The sequence below is a fragment of the Mauremys mutica genome, chromosome 13 (genome assembly GCF_020497125.1).
Source record: "Mauremys mutica isolate MM-2020 ecotype Southern chromosome 13, ASM2049712v1, whole genome shotgun sequence".
Taxonomy (NCBI): domain Eukaryota; kingdom Metazoa; phylum Chordata; order Testudines; family Geoemydidae; genus Mauremys; species Mauremys mutica.
The window spans coordinates 7,360,424-7,383,913 of record NC_059084.1 but is presented as its reverse complement, the minus strand read 5'-3'; the positions used below and the strand labels follow the sequence as shown (position 1 = coordinate 7,383,913).

At 48.9% G+C, this 23,490-nt stretch overlaps 1 protein-coding gene and 1 long non-coding RNA gene across 2 annotated transcripts in view; one reads left to right on the top strand and one right to left on the bottom strand.

Moving 5' to 3' along the window:
- The window catches only part of LOC123348557, a 55,126-nt gene extending 44,669 nt beyond the window's left edge, over positions 1-10,457 (bottom strand). The window contains exon 1 of the long non-coding RNA XR_006573212.1: positions 10,344-10,457. This is a non-coding gene — a long non-coding RNA (uncharacterized LOC123348557). The remainder of the gene's footprint in view (positions 1-10,343) is intronic.
- An 8,779-nt stretch (positions 10,458-19,236) lies between these two features.
- The window catches only part of SLCO4A1 (solute carrier organic anion transporter family member 4A1), a 45,781-nt gene continuing 41,527 nt past the window's right edge, over positions 19,237-23,490 (top strand). The window contains exons 1-2 of the mRNA XM_044986583.1: positions 19,237-19,280; positions 20,353-20,469. The gene's annotated coding sequence lies outside the window, so the exon portion shown is untranslated. The remainder of the gene's footprint in view (positions 19,281-20,352; positions 20,470-23,490) is intronic.

Here is a 23,490-nt window from a genome sequence, read left to right as displayed (position 1 = left end):
TCGGATAAATCCCTCCCAAGAGGCACAGCCAATATCCGACCAGCCCCAGAGGACCAACGGGACCTGAGGTGGGCCCGGTGCCAAAAGCTCAGGGACAGGATGAGCAAACTGGGTGGGATCCCAGCTGGAGGAGGGGCTGGCTCCCCGGCAGGAGGGGCTGGCAGTTTAGCAATGGCCCAAGAGCGAGGAGTCTCCCAGGCCAGCTCCTCAGGGCGGCTTGATGCTCTGGATTCAAAGTTCTCAGTTTACAGAGTGGGTGTGGGGCGGTCCCTGAGGAGCAAGTGCCTCATTCCCCTGGAGGTGGATGGGAAGCAAGTCACAGGGTGCTGGGACATAGGCGCTGAGGTGATGCTGACCCGGCCCGAGGTGGTGGCCCCAGACTGGGTGGTGCCCAACACCTACCTGACCCTGATGGGCATGTGCAGGTCCCCGTTTAAGATACCTGTGGCAAGGGTACATCTGAAATGGGGGGCCAAGGAGGGGCCCAAAGATGTGGGGATGCACCATCAGTTGCCAACCGAGGTGCTGATGGGGGGTGACCTGGCAGATTGACCAGGCAGACCCCAGAGTGCCCTAGTCATCACCCGTAGCCAGAGCCAGTGATGAAGGGCACTCTGCCCTGACACTGGGGGCAGTGCCCTGCCAGGAGTGCAGGTCCCTACCCTGGTGGGAAAGCAGCCACCAGGGACAGGTCTTGGTGGGGTTGCAGCCTCGGACCCAGCCACTGAGAGGGAGCAGGTTCCTACCCCTTCCCCAGCCACTGAATTCCAGGCCGAGCTGCGGAAGGATCCCTCCTTAGAAAAGCTGAGGGAACTTGCTGGCCACAGCATGGCAAAACCCCTGGGGGAAGGCTGCTGGGAACGATTTCTGTGGGAGAAGGGATTCCTGTACCGGGAATGGACTGCCCAAGGGGAAGTGGAACCATGGGGGATCAGAAGACAGCTAGTGGTCCCCCAGAAGTACCACCACAGGCTACTGTACCTGGCCCACGATGTCTCTCTCTCAGGTCACCAGGGAATCCAGCGCATCAGGCAGAGGCTGCTATGTAACTTTTACTGGCCTGGGGTCAGAGGTGAAAGTAAGCCAGGCTCAGGTGGGGATTTAAAGAGCCCGGAGCTTCAGCCCCTGCAGGGAGCCCCGGGCCCTTTAAAGTGCCGCCCGAGCCCGGCTGCTGGAGCTCTGGTGGCGATTTAAAGGGCCCGGGGCTCCCCGCAGCGGTCGGAGCCTCTGAACCTTTAAATTGCTGCTGGAGCCCAGCTGTCAGAGCTCCAGAGGTGATTTAAAGGGCCAGTGTGGCAGGGCTCTGGTGGCGATTTAAAGGACCCGGGACTCCCCGCAGTGGCAGGAGCACAGGGCCCTTTAAATCCCTGCCCAAGCCTTTCCAGAAGGTGGCTGTGGACATAGTGGGACCCCTCAGCAAGACAACTCGGACAGGGAAAAAATACATTCTGGTGGTGGTAGATTTCACCACTCGCTATCCTGAGGCAGTGGCATTGTCCTCTATCAAGGCAGACACTGTGGCAGATACACTGCTGACCATTTTCAGCAGAGTGGGGTTCCCCAAGGAAGTCCTTACAGACCAGGGCTCCAATTTCATGTCAACTCTACTCCAGTGCTTGTGGGAGAAGTGTGGGTCTGACATATCACCCTCAGTCCAATGGGCTGGTGGAGAGATTCCATGGGACCCTAAAGATGATGCTGAAAACCTTTATAAACCAGCACCTGCAGGACTGGGACAAACATTTACCCTAGCTGCTGTTTGCGTACCGGGAAGTGCCCCAGGAATCAACCGGGTTCTCTCCTTTCAAGTTGCTGTATGGGAGGAGCGTGAGGGGACCCCTGGACTTGATGAGGGATGAATGGGAGGGGAAGGCCTCCCCCCGATGGAGAATCAGTGGTGGAGTATGTACTAACTTTCCCGGAAAAGCTCCCTGAGCTCATGGACTTGGCTGGATTGAATCTAGCCAGGGCCCAAGAGAAGCAGAAGGTCTGGTACGACCACTCAGCGCATGCCCGCTCCTATGCCACTGGGGACCAAGTGATGGTTCTCATTCCTGTGAGAAAGAACAAACTACACGCTGCCTGGGACCGGTCCTTTTAAGGTCATCAAGCAGCTGAATGAGGTGAATTATGTAATTGAACTGTCTAACCGGGCTCACAGCCACCGGGTGTACCATGTCAACATGATGAGGCTGTACTTTGACAGGGAGAATTTGGTACTGGCCGTGTGTGGCCAGTGGGAGGAGCAGGGATATGATCCCCTGGTGGATCTATTCCCTGAGACAGGCGCCGACCCGTCGCTGGAATCAATTTCTCTCTCTGACCAGCTAACCCCTGCCCAGCAGGCAGAGATCCAAAGGGTGCTGGGTTCCTACCAGCACCTGTTCTCCAACCGGCCTGGGCTCACTAACCTGGCTGTCCACCAGGTGGAGACAGGAGCCCACCCTTCTGTAAGATGCTCCTGTTCCAGGTCACTGGGAAAATAGTCCAGGACTTGGAGAGAGAGGTCAAGGGCATGCTGGCTTTAGGGGTGATCCAGCCGTCCTCCAGCCCTTGGGCCTCTCCCATGGTGTTGGTCCCCCAGAAGGACGGGTCAATCCATTTTTTTGTGGATTACAGGAGGCTTAATGCCATCACCAAGTTCGATGCCTACCCCATGCCTAGACCTGACCAGCTCCTAGACAAGCTAGCAGGGCTTGTTATCTCACTACTATGGATCTCACCAAGGGCTACGGGCAAGTACCTTTTGATCCGGAGGCCGGGCTGAAATCTGCTTTTATCATCCCTCTGGGGTTATACGAGTTCCTGGTCCTACCTTTTGGCCTAACAGGGGCACCTGCCACCTTCCAGCACCTGGTGGACCAATTAAGGGAATGGAGAATTTTGCCCTGGCGTATATTGATGATATCTGTGTTTTTAGCCAGACCTGGGAGGACCATGTGTCCCAGGTTAAACAAGTGCTGGACTGGCTCCAGGATGCAGGTCTGACTGTAAAAGCTGGAAAGTGCAAGGTGGGGATGTCAGAGGTGTCATAGCTGGGCCACAAAGTGGGGAGCAGCTGCCTAAAGCTAGAGCCAGCCAAAGTGGAGGTGATCAGAGATTGGCCCGTTCCCCAGACTAAGAAGCAGGTACAGGCTTTCATTGGGATGGTGGGCTACTACCGGAGGTCCGTGCCCCACTTTAGCTCCATAGCCGCCCCCATCACTGAGCTATGTAAGAAGGGTAAGCCAGATAAGGTGGTCTGGACAGAGCAGTGCCAGAGGGCTCTCTGTGCTTTGAAGGAGGCTCTGGTCAAGGGCCTGGTTCTGGTAAAACCAGACTTTGACAAGCCCTTTATGGTGTTCATCAATGCCTCAGACACACGGCTGGGTGCGGTGCTAATGCAGGTTGACGGAAAGGGGGAGAGACTACTACTACACTACTACTACTACCAGGCTTACTTCTCTGAGGAGGGGAAAGTTTAAAAAAAAAGAAAAAAAAAGCTTTTGGAAAGTCTGAATTCCAGTATTGGGGTAGATAATGGTGCAGATTTAATCAAAGTCCTAGCCAGAGTAAACCTTACTGTGGGCAACAACTTGAAGCCAACCTCTTAAAAAAAAAAAGTCTTGTACAGAAGTCATTTTAGAGTTGTTTCTCTGATAATGTTTACTCTAGCAGCATTTATTTCACTAGGACAAAAGGGAGAAAAAAGGCTAAAAGAAAGCAAAGTAAAAGGGAATAAAAATTTCTATCCAGGTAACTGATTTTCCAGTACAAAACCTCTCCACAACTCAATAAAGGAATATCAAGTTGCTAAACCCGGTAAAGGGGATGATGAGAATGAAGACTGTGGAAGATGGGGAAATCTGGCACTTTATGGTAACATAATCTGTCATTCCCTTTGAGGCCATAAAAACCTCTCAGGGAATATGGACATTTCATGTACCAAATAAGGCAGTGTTTTTCAATCTGGGGTCGCTGGGCCAATGGGGGCTGCTGGAAGAGGCGCAGGCCGAGAGACATACTGGCTGTCGCTTCCAGCAGCTCCCATTGGCTTGCATCAGCGAACCGCGGCCAGTGGGAGCCGCAATCGGCTGGACCTGCAGACGGGGCAGGTAAACAAACCCACCCGGCCTGCCAGGGGCTTTCCCTACACAAGCGGTGACCCCAGTTTGAGAAACACTGAAATAAGGCATGTATTTCTATGTGGGTACAGGGATTAGCATCCAAGATATTAACAAAAGGGTGCCAAGAAGCTTCAGGAAAACATGCTTTAGTAGTTAAAAGGGAATATAATCCAACTAACAAAAGGGACCTCAAGTGTAACAAATGGTGCATATGCATTAGGGGACAACCTATCCCAAGCAACTAATATCAAAACTGGGGAATTGTGGGACCCGTGTACACCACATAAAGAAACCCCTCAGACACACCAACATCATCAGGAAAAAGAACCCCAAGAATATATCATTCAAGGGGCTTGGTTTTAAAATGAAACTAAAATTCCAGTCATAAATATAGGCTCCGCTGTAAAATTGTATAACATCACCGAGAATATGAAAATGTGTCAATAAAAATGCAGTTGGTGCACATAGAACATGTTTACTGGGGTCTGGTAATAAATCTGTATTTAAAGTGTCCAAACAAAAGTACCCTAACGTAAATATGCTTTAAGATGCCATACCTCATGTGGGGACAATGTGTAATATACGGAAGGATAAACATGAGTTAATATAACCAAATCAACACAAAAATGTCACAAGGTTCCAAAACGTATAAAATGGTTAATTCCAGATTGTAATCATAGTATATATATACACAACAAATCTAAATTTAAGATTTCTTTAATCTTAGTCCCCAAGGAGTGGATAATCAACAGTCTGTCAGAGAGTCACCAGGCTCATGCTCAAAAACTGCTCTCTAAAAAGCCAGTCAAAACCCTGGCAAGGCATGCCTCCCCTCACACTGCTGCTGGGGCAAAAAAAGCCTAAGTGGCCTTGGTTTTCCTGTGTCTGACTTCGGGGCATTTAGCATCCCCGCAGTGAGTCCGCCTGGGCGTGGGCCCTGCACATCAACTCCACAGTTAGCTTTAACTCTCAGCCAACATTGTAAAATGGAGGGTTTATTAATGAACAGGTACACAATGTGGAACAGACTTGTTGGCATGGGAGCTGGTAACTGTTAGCCATGTCCATCTTGGACTTCCCGCCTCTCTCTCAACCACAGACTGCCCAGTTTCTAGTGACCCGACCTCCAACATGCCTATTGCCCCTCCTCCTGATCTTTGTCTCACTTCCCGGGCAAAGTGGCACCCGGTCGCATCCCCCCTCCTAGGTTTTAGGTTATGAAGAGCACCTTCTATAGCTTATGTACAGGCAACTGAAGCAGCTTTACTTGCCTTCAAGGGTCTTAGCAAGTCACACGCCCTTGTTCTTACCACCTAAGCCTGGGTGTAACATGCAGGAAAAGTAAGGCACCACACATAGTATTTATGCAAAACAGTCAAAACTCACATAGACTCACTTACAACAAAAAGTGTACCAGGTAATATATGTCCGCACCTGGAAAATAAAACAGGGCACTACGGAATAGTACCAGAAGAAAATGGACTATGGTAAATACCCAAAGTGAAATGGAAACAAATAATAGGAGCCGAGGAAAAACAGGTCATCTTAATCACAGGAGGAAATTGAAAATTTGACTTAAAAAGGGGGTAAACGCAACATGAATTTACAATAAAAAAAGGGTTGGTGGGAATTACATAAAATAAACCAAGATATATGTTGATATCAAATGGAAAAGGGTAATGTAGTAATAAATAACCTGGCCTGTGGACCAAGGAATGTAACGTACTTGTGACGGTGTAACTAATTTCCAATACAAACAATATCAAACGCACTCTCAAATAACTAAAACCTTTGTGACTCACCCTAGATTAACATAGCCAAATTTAAGGAAAATAGAGTGGAATAATAGAGATTGGGATATGAAAATACAAACTAATCAAGGCACACTAGACCAAATAGAATGGTCAACTAGACTAATAATATCTGTAAGAGGAATGCTTGCTCGAAAATATAAAGTTGTTTAAAAAGCTGTAGAAAAAATATGATCTCAGATGTGTACTTGGTATAATGGTGTATGTCAAGTAACAGCATACGATAAAATTAAATGGGCAATGTTATTTTAAATTTCTGAAACTGCAGCATTATTCCTTGTATATTTCTGTTTTGAATATCAAAGGTGTAAGCAATATAAAAAAAAACAAGCTTTGCAAAAACTTTATACAATTAAGTTGTTGGATTATACTACTAAAAATCGTAAGATCATGCTTTAAGTTTATAGAAACCAGAAAAGGAGAGACATGATCTAATAGTTAGTGTACAAATTGTGGGTATGATTGATGTGATATTACAATTATCTTTGTTACTTGAATATCGAATGGAGGACTGTTGGGATGGTGCCAAATTGGTGTGGCCATACTGAATGAATGGTGAGAACATGGCTTGACATGACTGAACTGCCCAAGAGGATTCTGGGAGAAGAATCCTTCTCTTAGCATCAGGCAGATGCCAGAGGTGGAACTGACTGGCTCCATGCTGTGTGTATGATCAATACTGATTTTGGAGTCAGCAAATATGTCCACTTGAAGTCAGACAACATGTGTAGAACATCCTGAGTGGAGCATGGGCTGACGGGGGCATCGCAACCCTGTTGAAGGACATCACACGGGGGCTGAAGGCAATAGCATTCCACCCATATTCCCTCCCCTTGCTACAAAACTTCTCATATAAACTGCTGTGTATGTAAGAGAATTACTGTGGACCTTTTTCACTGGTATGACAGTAATCTGCTCCACTGGGAGCCATTAAAGATCCATTTCAGGGGTAGTAGCCCCCTGGTGCCAACAGTTCCCAGTTTTTGGAGCTGTGCAGGGTTTACCACATGCCAGGGTCCAGCTGAGGTCTTTAATTATTATTGTTATTATTTGCTGTTTGCATGAGAGTATTGCCTATAAATCCAAATCAAGGCCCACAGCCTGACTGTGCTAGGCACTATGTCAACATATAACAAAAAGACTGACCTTGCCTCCAAGGGCTCATGGGCTATGTGACAGATAGGACTTGACCAGAGGATAGACGAGACCAATAGGGTGGGGAAGGGTGGGAGGATAGTGTAACAAAATAAAGAAAGATCAGCAGACAGAACTCACAGCTCGTTATTTCCTTGTCAGTGCCAGGAGCCAGTGTTTTCCTGGCCTCGTGGAAGAGGTGGGTTTCAAGGAGAGATATAAAAGAGCTTAAAGTTTTGCAGCCTGGAAGAACCCTGTAGTCGATTGGCTGAACAGGTTGCATAAAGCTGTGAACCTGATTCTTAGAGGTGGCTTGTCCCTAATGCCAATGTTTTAATTGTCTAAACAGGAACAATCTTGGCCACCAGAACATTCAGATGAGGAAAACCAGCGCCTTTCTATTAAAACCCTGCTTTTCTCGTGTCTGCAAGATACATTCCTTCTATGTTGTTCTGGCACTCCGGGTTGCCTTCAGGCTAAAGCGAGAGTTATTAAGTTTGTTTTCTACCACTCCAGGGAAAACTAAGCACTTAAACAGAGACCACAGATCTGCAGTAAGAAGCAGAGGAGAGCCCGAAATGCCCCTAAAATTCACTCCAAACTGCCGTATCTTGTATACACTTCATCAAACAGTTTAGGATTTGATCTATTGTTGATGCACTGGAGTTAAACTCTTTTGTCTTTGGGTTGTTTGTGTGATGCATTCCTTTGACTCTTCTGTGGCATTTTTCAATTTTATGCCACATTTCATTCCAATAATGCTCTTTAACACAACTGAAGGGCTGCTTTGATACATTCTAAATCTCTCCTTATTTTATTGGGCTGCGGGTGCCTGAAGCACCCTTTCATAGAAGGCTTGTGTAAAAGAAGTCAAGCCCCTCAGGAATCTTTCAGAAAAATATCTAAAAGAAAAGATAAAACTTCTTCATTGTGCTCTTTTCACTAAAGTTAGGGCGTGTCGTAGTTATTATTTGTACATGTCAAACAGTACAATAGTTTATATATATGGAGTCAGGGTAATGAGGATTTCCATAACAGCTACTCATGAAAGATCTGTCTTTCAGAGAAAACTTTATCCCAACTCATCTTCTTTACCTTTTCAAACAATATAGAATCATAGAATCGTAGGACTGGAAGGGACCTTGAGAGGTCATCTAGGCCAGTCCTCTGCATGCATGGCAGGACTAAATATTATCTAGAACATCCTTGACACAGGTGTTTGTCTAACCTGCTCTTAAAACTCGCCAACGATGGAGATTCTACAACCTATATATTTACAACTAAAGTCATGCTGGATTGTACTAGTTACCTTATTGATCAAAGAGAATAAGATAAAAGGATGTGTACAACAGCTTCTCGTAAAGGAGAACAGAATGTGTAATGTAATGCAAAAAGAGTGCCAATCTATTCAGTGTCATTATTTTGCATCTACAGGTCTTGGCCAAAAACTGCAGAAAGTTCTAAGCATTTGCAAATCAAGTGTCTTGAGTGGGGCACCCTACAATGGAGGCACCCAGAATCATTAGTGACTTTAGAAAATCTTGAGCCTTGTCAGAATCGTTAGTGATAAATCATAAGAATACAGATGATAATTGCTAGTCACATGCCTTTATGCTCTCCTGGAAGTAGGGTGACCAGATGTCCCAATTTTATAGAGACATCCCTGGCCCTATAAAATTGGGATATCAAGTCACCCTACTTGGGACATCCTGATTTTTGGCTCTTTTTCTTATATAGGCTCCTGTTACCTCCCACCCTCTGTCCCGATTTTTCACATTTGCTGTCTGGTCACACTACCTGGAAGAGACTGAGGTCCTGATCCTAAAAGGTATTTAGGCACCTAACTCCCAGGTGATCTGAGCCTCAGATACCATAGTGATGGACACAGTTCAAGACTCTGAATAGAATATATTATAATGTTGCATTTCCGAAACCCAGTGTGGTCTTACTGAGTTATCACAATGTGAAGTGTTCTATATGGTCTGATGAAGATTTAGGGAGTGTCTACACGTACAGCACTGCAGCGGCCCAGCTGTACCGATGCTGCTGCCCTGCTGCAGTGCATCCGGTGAAGACGCTCTATGCTGATGGGAAGGAGTTCTGCCCTCAGCATCATAAAACCACCTCTGCAATCAGTAGAAGATCTCCTGCCGACATAGCATTGTGCACACGATCCCTTATGTTGGTGTAACTTACATCGCTCAGGGGCAGAGGGGCTATTCACACTCCTGAGTGACATAAGTTTGCCAACATAAGCTGTAGTATAGACATAGTCTTAGAGTTTTGTTTTAAAAAACACATATGGAAGTTGTCTACACAACTCCCACTCCTACATCAATGCTAGACAGTGCTTTACAAAACACGATCATTACTAGCTATTCGTTACACTTTTTTGGGGGAGGAAGGGGGGTTTGGAAAATGGGGTGTGAATGATTTTCAGGCTTGAGGGTCCACATATTGGACTACTGTTTTTTTACAAGCACAACATTTGTACCCCTAAATAGAAGGTCAGGCCTCAGCCAACCAGAAACTGTGTACCCTTTAAATCGTTTTATAAAGAGCAGCTGTTGCTGGTGTTGGCTAAAAGTTACGCTGAATCATTCAACTTGGCTACGCCTGACATGGGACTCTCACTGATAGACAGGAGATAGTCTCCAAAATAAATATTGGCAAAGGTGAGAAAGAGTTAGGCCAGATACTTTCAGAGAAAACAAATGTGAACCATCATTGCGTAGTGACAATCCTGAGATTATAAAGAGAATGGCTTATGGTTGAACCATTCCTCATTATCATTCCAATCTTTTGGCCAATTTTTTTCCATTGGATGCACATATATACAGGGATCCCATTGGGCCACTGTAGACGGACTCGGCCGAGGCTCGTCCCTCAGCTGAGCTGTGGGGTATCCCACCACCTCGCACTAGTTTGCTCTAGGCCCAAGCCCTGGGTCAGGGCTGGCCAGTAAATAAACAGTCAGGGGCTCAGGGCCCTTAAGCGGGGGCTGAGCCAATAGTCCAGTCGGAGCCCTGGCCCTAGGTCAGGGCGGGGCAGCAAACACACAGTCAGAAGCTCAGGCCTCTGAGCGTCTGGTGCGAGGGGGAGATGCCACCCGTGAGTGGGGTGGCAGGGGCGACGCAGGCCCACCCACTCCACTGCATCCCAGCCCGGGGCCCTAGCTGCTGCGTCAGTGGGGATCCTGACTGCAACACACTGACATTGGCTCTGGCCCTGCTGCGGCCAGGCCAGGGTCGGATGCCCCCGAGCTACTTCCGGACTCCCCCTTATAAGGTACCTGGGTTTGGCCGGCATCCTCGGCAGTTCCCAGCACCATCGGTTCCTCTGGGTAACTAGCAAAGGGCAGGCGCGGCGCCTCCTCGGGGCGGCTGGCGAGGGGCAGGCGCGGCGCCTCCTCGGGGCGGCTGGCCAGGGGCGGGCGCGGCGCCTCCTCGGGGCGGCTGGCGAGGGGCGGGCGCGGCTCCTCCTCGGGGCGGCTGGCGAGGGGCGGGCGCGGCTCCTCCTCGGGGCGGCTGGCCAGGGGCGGGCGCGGCGCCTCCTCGGGGCGGCTGGCGAGGGGCGGGCGCGGCGCCTCCTCGGGGCGGCTGGCCAGGGGCGGGCGCGGCGCCTCCTCGGGGCGGCTCGCGAGGGGCGGGCGCGGCTCCTCCTCGGGGCGGCTGGCGAGGGGCGGGCGCGGCTCCTCCTCGGGGCGGCTGGCGAGGGGCGGGCGCGGCTCCTCCTCGGGGCGGCTGGCGAGGGGCGGGCGCGGCTCCTCCTCGGGGCGCTGGCGAGGGGCGGGCGCGGCTCCTCCTCGGGGCGGCTGGCGAGGGGCGGGCGCGGCTCCTCCTCGGGGCGGCTGGCGAGGGGCGGGCGCGGCTCCTCCTCGGGGCGGCTGGCGAGGGGCGGGCGCGGCTCCTCCTCGGGGCGGCTGGCGAGGGGCGGGCGCGGCTCCTCCTCGGGGCGGCTGGCCAGGGGCGGGCGCGGCGCCTCCTCGGGGCGGCTGGCGAGGGGCGGGCGCGGCGCCTCCTCGGGGCGGCTGGCCAGGGGCGGGCGCGGCTCCTCCTCGGGGCGGCTGGCCTGGGCGGGCGCGGCACCAACTCGGGGCGGCAGACGAGGGGCGGGCGCGGTTCCTCCTCGGGGCGGCTGACGCGGGGCGGGCGCGGCTCCTCCTGGGGGCGGCTGGCGTGGGGCGGGCTCGGCTCCTCCGGGGACCTTGCGTGGGGCCGGAGCGGATCCTCCTTGGGGCGCCTGGCCTGGGGCGGGCGCGGCTCCTCCTCGGGGCGGCTGGCGAGGGGCGGGCGCGGATCCTCCGCGGGGCGGAGGCGAGGGGCCGGCGCGGCTCCTCCTCGGGGCGGCTGGCGAGGGGCGGGCGCGGCGCCTCCTCGGGGCGGCTGGCGAGGGGCGGGCACGGCGCCTCCTCGGGGCGGCTGGCGAGGGGCGGGCGCGGCTCCTTCCCGGGGCGGCTGGCGAGGGGCGGGCGCGGCTCCTCCTCGGGGCGCTGGCGAGGGGCGGACGCGGCTGGCCCGGCCAGTTGTCGGGTCGGCCGCAGCTTGCCGGCGTCCCCCAACCTGGAACTAGGCCACAGGCATCTGGTCTCTCCGGCGGTTGGCTTTTAACTGAGCTTTGCAACGGGGCTTTTCTACTTCCTGTCCTGCGCCGTGACCTCTGGGGGGCGGCTGCAGGATCCACTGGCTCCGCCCACGTTGGTGCTACGGGAGGCTCATCCCTCAGCAGGGCTGTGGGGTATCCCACCGCCTCGCTACAGCCGCATATAGGGATCTAGGGCAGTATTTAGCTCTCTGTCAAAAAAAAAAAAAAAGAGAAGAAGACTGATTATTGTGTCCGTTGTTTGGTTTTCTTACCACCCTTGTGAGAGTGGAGAACCAAGGTGTGAATGCATTATTTAGTCTGAGAATTATGGTAGTTTGTTCACACTTTTAATTTTCTATATTCTGCCTTTTCATTCACTTACATTTCAACCTTTCCCCTCCATAGGTTTGTAAGATGAAGAGAGAAAATCAGACTTTCTGACAAGCAGAGCCCAGAAGGACAAGAAGACCAAAAATGTATGAGCTACAGATTACACAAGGCATCAGTTTAATTGATCCAGGAAAAGCTTAAGGGTTGACTAGATCACAGTCTACATGGGGAGGAGATTTCTGACAGTAGATAGCTCTCTAATCTAGCAGAAAAAGGCATGATTAAATCTTGTGTCTGGAAGCGGAAGCTAGACAAATTCAGACTAGAAATCAGATACACATGTTTAACAGTGAGGGTAGTTATCTGCTGGAACAACTTATCTGGGGCCATGGTGGATTTTCCATTACTTGAAGTCTTTACATCAAGACTAGATGTTTTTAAGAGCTATGCTGCAGCTCAACCAGAAGTTATAGGCTTGATGCAAGAATTATTGGATGAGGTTCTCTGGCCTGGGCTATGGAGGAGGTTAGAATAGTTGGTCCTTTCTGGTCTTTCTGTGAATCAACATTGCCATACTGTCCGTCCTTCTGTAAACAAAGATATAATCAGCAAATGTGGCAAAGATGACTCAAGAACTTCACAAATCTCTTAAAAACTCTGGGATATAACCCTGCCAGAGGAACCCATCCGGGAAATAATTATATTAAAATGATATTCACTCTATAAAAAATCAAATAGCATAAAAAACCTCTTCTCTTGAGCTATTTGATTATAACACCACAGATTGTTAAAACTGAATGAGTAATTAAATTCAATGTTTTTTTACGTTATGTGCTGTTTGTTTATTTTGTTTAAATTTTTCTCATCTTCTGCCACGAAAGTCAATAAAGTAATTAACACAGTGGTTCTCAAACTGGGGCCGCCGCTTGAGCAGGGAAAGCCCCTGGCTGGCCGGGCCGGTTTGTTTACCTGCTGGGTCTGCAGGTCTGGCCAATCGCGGCTCCCACTGGCTGCGGTTCGCCGCTCCAGGCCAATGGGGGCTGCAGGAAGCGACGGACAGCAAATCCCTTGTCCCGCACCGCTTCCCGCAGCCCCCATTGGCCTGGAGCAGCGAACCACAGCCAGTGGTAGCCGCGATCGGCCGGACCTGTGGATGGGGCAGGTAAACAAACCGGCCCGGCCCGCCAGGGGCTTTCCCTATGCAAGCGGCGGCCCCAGTTTGAGAACCACTGCATTATCACTTTTGTTTATGGCCATTTTTACTCTTAGGCTCTTACGCTCTAGCATCAAATTGTTATTATCAGCAACCATTTTTATGGGCCCAATTCTGGCAGGTGCTGAGTCCCTTCTGGAAGACATTGATTTCTTTGGGATCTGAAGGTGCTTTGTGGATTTGCAGGATTGAGAACTTCTGGGAACTTCACTACACTATGACTGGTGCAGTTCCACCAACCATGATCACAACTGTCCTCAGTAGCCTGTGCATGTTTGATGATCCTGATGATGAGGGTGCTTAGTCACTTTCAAGGTCAAGCTTTGTCGTTAAGCATCTAGCTTGATATTTTGGTTCCTTCGGAGGAGGCATAAAATACATTTCCCATTGGCTAAAACATGCTGCAGCTCTCACTGCAAACAAAGAGAGAGAGAGAGAGAGAGATTTTCTTTCGCCATCTATTGAAATCAGTGACTAAAACCAAAGCAATTTAAATCAAAACTCCTGAAGCAATGATGAATCCTGCAGGACTTCTCCAAAATAATAGGAGTCCAATGTGCTTTTGAGCTGCATGTGGCTTTTGAGCTGCATATGGCATTTGGGGCAAAAAATTCCTTTGTTCATTTCTAGCTCACTCTCTTAAATGTCTGAATTAGGCCAGATCCTCAGCTGGTACAAATGCATGTAGTTGTATTGAGGTCAGTAAACAGGTGTGTAAACCCAAAGGATTGTGCAGGAGAGATGTTTTACTGACATAGCGTGTATCACACAGAACCTGAGATGATAACAGAGAACCTGTCAGAGTGAGGGCTGTGAGAGACACTGAGGAATTGTAAAATTGTTAGCTCTTTAATCTTTCTATCATTAAACATACCTACTAAATGTGTCCCCGCTACTGAAGTTGCTACCCAGTTCATAGCCTCCTGTACAGGATTTACACTGATTACTTCCTGGCACAGGTATGCCAGTCAGGGGTGGGAAGAGAGGTGTTCCTTGCCCAACAGAGCTGTGCTGGAGAAGTCCCTAGTGTAGATGCAGTTATTCTATCAACTAAGCTGTGCTTTTACCAATAGAGTTTGTGCCACTGGGTCTGCCAAGCCACTACCACTCCTCATTCAAATCCCTGCATAAAAACCGTCCCTCGTCTAGGTTGCCCATGACCATCCTCATCCCACCCCCTCCCTGCTGTGTGTGACACCTCGTTGTGCCGCATCGAACAGTGGTTTGCAGAGCTGTTAGGGACGGGGTCCCTGGCCTCTAGTCTACATCGGACAAACACCTCACCCACTTTTGGATGCTATAAGGAAAGGTAGCAAAATAAATAATGTTCAAAAGAAGCCTTTATTCAAAAGCTTACTAGAGGGAGCTCTGCACCCAAGTGGACTTCCCGGGGACATAAGCTCTGCATCACAGCAGTGATGACAGCCTTAAAAGGCCAGTGGTGTCTGGGCACAGTTATCTGTCATGGGTGAGGCTCAGGGAGGAGGCAATCTTGAACGCAGGCTGGGTGGCCAGTTAAAAAGGAAGCAATGTGATCTACTAGTAGATGAGTCCAGGGCTGGCTCTAGCTTGACGCCCCAAGCAAAAAAAACAACAACAAACAAAAAAAACCTGCTACTGCCTGCCGGACTGCCGAAGGAAAAAAAAAAAGGCAGTCGCAGGGAGCGCGGTCAAGGCGGCTCGCAGGAGGGTGAAGGGCGGCGCTGCAGCCCGCTCGCACCTTGGGGTGTTTCTCCCAGCCGGGCAGGCGGAGCCCCCGGGGGCTGCAGGAGGTGCTGGCTCAGCTTCTCATTTAAAGGCGGCTTGGCCGGGCCGGGCTCAGAGCGGCACAAGAGGCGGAGGCCGGTGCAGGCGGCAGAGAGTGGCACGTCCCGGGGAGCCCGGCGGCACGGGGAGTGGCAGGGATTGCTAGGCCGTGCCCCAGCTGGGCTGGGACTGGCGGAGCGCAGGGAGCCGGCCGGGGGCTCCGGAGCGGCGGACTGGGCTGCCAAAGCAAAAAAAAAAAAAACCACGGCAGGGCGGCCGGAATGTGCTGCCCCAAGATTGGCCGGAATGCTGCCCCTTACAATGTGCCAACCCAGGCACGTGCTTTCTCGTCTGGTGCCTGGAGCCGGCCCTGGATGAGTCAACAGACAAGGAAACCTCAGTTCTGTTCTGCTGTCTGACCTTGGGCTAGTCATTTAATCTCTCTGAGCTTTGCTTCCCCTTCCTTTGTGCTTGTTTATTTAGAATATAAGCTCTTTGGCTCGGAGACTGTCTCTCATCATGTGTATGTACAGCACCTGACACAGTGGGGCCTCAATCTCCATTGTGACCTCCAGGACCTATTTATAAATAACAATAATATAAACCAAGATTTGGCAAAAAGTGAAGCCCAAAGCCTTGAAGGTTCCCTGAATGAATCCTTCCCTTTGCTACTGCCATCAGCACGTCACAGACAACAGGCCTCTCACATCTAACTTCCACCTAAGAAGCTTAAGCAGGAGCTTCTGATATGGTTTCTTAAGTGCGAGCAAAACTTGATAGAGGCTCACGCATCTCCAAATTGCTGTTGGGCAGAGTGAACAGCCCAGAGCAGACGTGCAGCAGCTTCCTATGCAGTCTGGTCATCAACAAGCCATTGTTTAATATCACTGCAGCCGAACTGCAAAGGGAAAGGCTACATTGCTGCATCGTACCTGCTGTTCTCTGCCATTCCTGCAGGTGTATGGACAGCATGGGCAGACTTTGTTATGCTTATACTTTAAACAGGCACATATTCGATTATGGAATGATTTAGCTTTTAAAATGCAAACACAGGGTCAAATTCTTAAACAATATGAAATTGTTGTGATGTAGATGTTGTAATACGCTATAGGCTGCATGTGCCTAGTATAAATGCTGTATGCTTGGCATGAGGACATGAGTTGCCTGCTGGCAGCTGAAGCAAGGATTTAAGGTTATGAGCGGTCAAGAATTGTCTGTGCAAAACAAACTTGGTCATCTCTATAAGAGGAAATGGAATGTTTTGGATTATGGCAGCCTGCCCAGAACTGCTCTTCTGGAGTTATGGATGAAAGGCTTAGTAATCAGACAAAGAACTAATGATGCAACAGACTGGTCTATGAAAAAGGTTGTTTGCTATAGCTGAAGTTGGAATCAGACATCAACTCAGCGTCCTGAAAAAGAAGAGGCGTGTAACGTGAGGCTCCCCACACCTTGTGATCAGAATGAATTTTGACAGGCCATTGGGGTTTCCTTCGGATCTTCAGTTTCTGGTGTAGTATGAAAGGAGTATGAATGTGGAGTGAGTGGGATTTATACTGTAATCAATAAAAATATTTAGAGTATTATGTACCAACACTGTGTCTGGTATCTGCCTGCTCCCCCATCCCATAGGGAGGCCTCTATCAGAGCCTAACAAAATGGCCCTTAAAATGGGAGTCCATGCAAGCTGCCGAAATGCTGATGTGTGCTCATGATTTGGTTGGTAGCAGCCTCACATGCGTACAACCCCCTCGCATAGGTTATTTCAGCCAACAGCATGAACAACCTGAATGCGGTGGTGTGCACAGACATCCCTGCTGGGTCAAGGGACTCACAAGCATAATAATTCAGACCAGGATCCCCATGTGTATAAAATCCATCACTAGAGAATGCAAGTGACAATGCAGAAAAATAATTGCATATGCAAGTTATTTACACAAACAACTGGGGAGGGGGGGCACATTTTGAAAACTGGGCCCATTCTGCCTACAGGGCATTTGATGCATTCCCTTTGGCTAACCTTGTTTCTTCCTATGATTATTCAGAGATCAGAGAGTAGGGCAATATTTTTTATTTGACTGACTTCTGTTGGTGAGAGAGACAAGCTTTCGAGCCACACAGAGCTCTTCCTCAGACATTTTAATGGTAAAGTGGCATTTCAGCTGGAATTCTTAGTTCTGCGGGAACTATTGTGCTGTCTATTTTTCCCTCTATTTTATTCATAAAGATAAATGTTGTGATAATCTGGTTGTGCATGAAAAGAAAACAACAACATAAACCTTGAAAATATTTATTTTTATTGGAGTTCCATTGTAATATAAGGTGGTAAAGACTAAAAATCTGTCATTGCTGGTTGCAGCCTTGTCAGTTTCACCAGTAATTGTTTCTTTCATTTGTTTGCCAGCCCTGAACATTTTAGAAGGAACATGCACTGTGAGGTGTGGCTCTGAACTCTCCAGCTGTGCATAATGGGTATGCTGGAGTGTGTCACCCAAACACGCCAGAGAACAATAGCTGCAGCGTGTCCCTACCTTGGCCTTTCCCGGAAAATAGCATTGACTCATTGTCCTTTCCCGGAGAGCCTGGGCTTCAACAAAACCGAAAGAAGAATCTCTTCAAAAATATAGACGCCCCAGGGCACTTTTTTCCTTGGCCAGGACAGGAAATTATGCATTTTACTTCACCCACTTCATACAAAACAGACGCACACCAACTCAAACAGGCATGCACGCACACAAACACACACACAGATATAGACACGTATACATGCACAGGCATGTACACACACAGGTAGGCAAATGGAAAGATGCAGCCTCAGAGACACACTCACGCAAACAGAGACACACCCAAAGATGCAGAGGGACACAAACACACACAGACAAAGGGATACAGGCGAATAAGTGTGCGTGTGTGCACGCACACACACACACACACACGGGGATGTGCACACATAGGGATGCTTGTGCACAAAGGGGGACATGCAGGGGGATACACACAAACCCAAAGAGGGACGTGCACAGACAAAGGGGGATGTGTACACACAGGGACACACACGCACACAAAAGGGGATGTGCACACACACGGACACACACACACACATACACAAAGAGGACGTGCACACACAGGGACACACACACACACACAAAGGGGACGTGCACACACAGGGACACACACACAAAGGGGGGATGTGCACACACAGGAACACACACACAAAGGGGGGATGTGCACACACAGGAACACACACACAAAGGGGGGATGTGCACACATAGGGACACACACACACACAAAGGGGACGTGCACACACAGGGACACACACACACACAAAGGGGACGTGCACACACAGGGACACACACACACACAAAGCGGACGTGCACACACAGGGACACACACACACACACAAAGGGGACGTGCACACACAGGGACACACACACACACAAAGGGGACGTGCACACACAGGGACACACACACACACACACACACAAAGGGGGATGTGCACACATAGGGACACACACACACACACACAAAGGGGACGTGCACACACAGGGACACACACACACACAAAGGGGATGTGCACACACAGGGACACACACACACACAAAGGGGACGTGCACACACAGGGACACACACACACAAAGGGGGGGATGTGCACACATAGGGATGCTTGTGCACAAAGGGGGACATGCAGGGGGATACACACAAACCCAAAGAGGGACGGGCACAGACAAAGGGGGATGCCCAAAAGGATGGACGGACACACACACACACACACACACACACACACACACACACACAGAATCTTTTTCAGTGTCTGGGGTCAGGAAATAAAACTGACCGCCCCCCTTGAACTAGTCCATCTCCTTCCCTTCCCCTTGGCCCCCACCCGCCTTTCCTCTCTTCCTTTTCCTCCTATCTCCCCTTCCCTCCCTCCCTCCCTTCACCGACTTTCTCTTCCCTTTCCCCATCCTCTCTTCCTTCTCCCTTTTCTTCTCCCCTTCCCCCATCCTCCTCTCCCCAGGGTAACCCCACCCCTGCTCACCCACCTCACCGCCGGGCTTTCCCAGGCAGCCACAAGCCCCCACCGCACCCCACCCCACCCCACCCCTGGAGGCTTGGCTCGTCTTTTCTCTCTTTCGCTAGCTGCTACTTTCGGTTTTAAAGTCACCCTGCGCTGGGGCTGCGCTTCTATTGGTCCAGCTGGGATAAGGCCACCACCTTAAATCCGCCTGGATTGGTTTGGCTCTTCATCAATCACTTCTAGTAGCCGGGCCTCCAGATGGTACTGAATGGGGAAGGAGGGAGGGAGAAATAGAAACTCCTGCACAGAAGGAGAGAGCAGCTGCCAGAGGCCAGGAGGAGGTACATGTGGATGGCTGGCTGGGTGGGGAGAATGGGGTAGCCAGGACTGTGTGTATAGAATAATGCAGAGAGACCGTGGGAATAGATTGTAAGGTCATAAATTATCTATATAGTGACTATGGAATAATGATGATAGGGACCCAGGTTAGACTTCCCTGTTTTCATCTAGGTCCCTTTTGTGCTGAGGTTTATTGCAAAACTCAGAGCTCTGAGCATCTGTTCCGCTGAATATTATTTTCAGTTCCCTGGGGGGGGGCAGGGGGGTAAATGGTCAAGGTGGGCAGCCTTAGGGAAGTAGGATGGCAGCGAAGGGCTGGCAGGAAATACAGGCTGGGGAGAGGTATGCACTAAGCATGCATGAGTTTATATTTATTCTGTGTTCAATGGCTGACCAAGAGTGGCAGTGCAGAATGAATGGGAGCTATGTGTTCTGATTGTCGGGTTATGCGCAGCAGTTACTCCACAGGGTAGTAGGGCCCTAGCACTTAGCTCTGGGGATACAGACAGACAGCCATCGGCACAGCCTAGGCACCCCGTTTAAATCATGTAGATATAAATCACGTATTAACGTGGCTAGGGAACTGGGATGGCTGACCAAGTTGTAGTAAAAAGACCAAATGAATGAGCACTTGATGTCACGTTACCTCCCTCCCTGTTTTTATAGCGGCATGATCAGGCCGCACAATTTGAGTGAAATCCTGGCTTGTTTGGTGTTTATTGGTTTTTGTTCTGGTCACTAAATAGCTCAATTTTGCATGTGTCTGAGAGGGAGCACAAAGCACATGGAATGGGCTGAGACCTCATATGAAAGAGACAGCAGGGACCCCTCCCCCCCCAGCAGCAGTATTTTGTTATAATTTCTGATCATTGGCAGTGGGTATTTTTGGGGAATAGAACAGGAGGGAAGAGGCTGCCGATAGGCATATGTTGGTCGTTTAAGCTCTGCTTCTTTTCATTTTGCCACTGGCCTGCATGCTGATGGGGCAGTTTTGTGTTCTGCTTGGGGGGCAAAGATGTGGGATGGTGATCTGAATTAATGTTAAGCTGGGTGACCTTATTCACCTCTCCTCAGAAACCTTCACTGAAGCTGGGTGAGGGTGCGTGGGAGACGCAGCACTGCAGCCACATGCTCTGAAAACTGCCTGCTTCTGTAGCGTGCAGCATTGTTCCTCCTGCAGCAGTCCGTGTGGTAAGTGTACACTCAGCCTGGGCCCTGGGGAGGGCTGGGGCTTCGGAGCAGTTTTTCCAGGAGACAAGAGGATAGAGGAGGAGGGGCTGGAGATGGAGGGGCCTAATGGCTTATTTAATTGAGGCAAGGGAGGGAGACTTGCCTGGGCTCCAGCACTCTGTCGGGTTATTCTCGGTCATGCACCTGCTGCTGCCACAAGGCAATCGCCTGCCTGCCCCTCTGTCAGGAAATGAGGCTCTTTCTCTGCTACTCTGCAGTTCCTGCCCACCCCCTCCCCCGCTTGAGTTAATGATCAAATGAAACTGAAATGCTTCCCATAGAGGGCCAGATCCTGCTCTTGCTTAGACCAGTGTACATTAGGAGTAATTGTGTGGCGTCCAATGGAGTTAACCCAGATACATTAAAATCTTGCTCATAAAGGGGCAGATGCTGATTTCAGGTACACTAGAGTAAATCAGGGTATGTCTACACCATAGTGGCACACCTACGGCACTGTAGCTAAGCCGCTGTCATGCTGCAGTGTAGATGTGTCCTGCCTTGACGGAAGGGGTTTCTCCATAGGTGTAGTTAATCTTCCTCTTCGAGAGGTAGTAGCTGATAGGAGAATTCTTCCATCAACATAGGTGCATCTACAGTGTGGGGCTAGGTCAACTTCACCATGTTGCACAGGGAGTGAGATTTTTCACAGCCCTGAGCGAGGTAGCTAGGTTGATCTAATCTTTAGGTGTAGACCAGACCTTAGTTCAGTTCCAGATTAACACTGGTGTAAGTGAGAGCAGCATCTGGCCCTAAATTTAATCCTGTGGCATAAGCAAAAAATCCAGAACATGAATGATCACTGCCCCACTTGGAAACTTTCAGATCTACGATAGGTCACTCAAACCACATTCAAATGTTCCGCACCCTTTTCTCTATTTCCTGTAGCATTATTGCAGGTTGCCAAGTAATATGTGGGAGGTAATGGCTCACTAGAGGTCACCTTTCAACTCACACCATTATGAACAGCACAGAACATTTTACTGCCTCATACATGGGCTGATACAGTAGCAGGCAACTCGGGCACAATGCATGTTGTACTGAGACGTCGTCATGCTTTGAGCTTGGTATTAATCAAATGATATGATCTCTTAGAAAGTAGAAATACTCTAGTGCAATAGTGAAGGCTTTTTATCTTATTGTAATAATAATAATAATGAATAGTTTTCAGATAGCTGGTTGACTTTTTTTGAATAACATTTTTTAACTTGAAAATGCCTTCTTTTATTTTTCCAAAAAAATTCCGGCAAAAAGAATTTGTCAAAAATCTTGACATTTTTCAATTTCCATGATGTTTTCTGTGATTTTTTTAAGCAATATTTTTATCAGTGCAATGGTATCACAAGGTACCATTGAAATGTTCCAAATTTTAAGTAAACAATAAGTATAGTTAATAATAAAATAACAATAGTCATGCATTTTATTCTTTCTTTATCTTTATCGTGTTGTACTTTGTCAATCAGAGCACAGCGCCATTTTTATAATGAGCATGAATTGGATCATTTGCTTTTCTTCCCTGGGCAGAGGGGATGCCAATCCAGTGGCTGTCCTTGTGGGCATAAATAGAAAACTTCATGGCACCATCCCTTCTTGGGAGCGTGTAGACTCCTGAAGGGACATGCAGGGATGTGGCTTGATGGGATTTTAAAGCTGATGGAGGAAGGAGGAGTGGAATAGTGGACCAGCTTCTCTATGCAGTGACATCCCTGGCTGATCCCATAGAAACCTGAGTAGATACCTGATTGAAAATTAATGCTGTTTCACTGGCTTTAATTCCTTCTTGGCCCCTCTCCAGTTGCAATTGCCACAAAAAAACTACACTACCAGGGGGAAATTGGGGCCAGCCTTCTATGCAGACACACCATTACACTCTGCTCTGCCTTCCTCTGTCTTAGAACATCAGAATCCATTGGAAGTGGAGGCCACGACTCCTGCCCATTTCACTTCACCCAATACCCTTCTCTTCAAGTATATAATTGACTGCGAACTCCCTGAGCTGAATCCCATAGAGTTCCCAGCCTCAGTCTTTGTAATTTTCCCAATGGAAAGGGACAAAATCGGTTGTTATTAGGGCTGGTCATGCAAGAAAAACCTTTTCTCATGGGAAAAAAAAATAAAAAAATTGAAGTTGTTTTCGTTTGATCTGTTTTCCAATGTTTTCAGAATGTTTCGCAAATCGAAATCCCCTCCTCCATTTTTATTGAAAACATTCTTGAAATGTTTCAGTTTTTTGTAATTTACTGAAACCAAAATTAAATGCATTTCAATCAGATTTTTTATTTTAAAAATGGGAAAAAAAATTTTAAAAGCATGTTTTTCACAAGAAAAAGAAAAATGTTGATAATTTTCCACAAAAAAACCTCACTGGATTTTCAAAATAAGGCCCTATTTTCACTAAAATGTTGTCATTTGATATTTTTGACCCACATCAATTACGATGTGTATTGTTGTTGTCTTTTTGCTTAGGGGTCCCAATCAGGACTCAGTATGTCATTGTGCTAGGGGCTGTACAAACACCAGAACAAAAGATGCTCCCTGCTCCAAAGAACTTCCAATCTCAGTATAAGATGAGAGACAACAGGTGGGGGAAATGCTATTTCAGTGTGATAAGCAGTGATCACAGTGCAGCAGCTGCTAAACCATGTTTCCAGCTATACTTTGCCAGGCTAGTCTATTTGTTGGGATATTATTCATCATTATGTTCATATCATATTTTGCATTCCTGAGATCTCAATGGCATTTAGCATTAGCAAAGTGAGCTCCACACTACTTCCAGTGAGGTAGGTTAGCACAGCCATTATTGCCTTTGTACAGATTGTTCATTTTCACCCAGGCACGGGGATATCCCAAAATGATCCTCAGCTTTTTTCATACCTTGTTTCCTGGTGTATACATTGCAGTGTTGGACATGAATTTATGTTAAAAAAAACAAACCCTTTACTGTGCAGAATCACTTGAGTAGAAAGGGATACAAGTGAGCCTTGT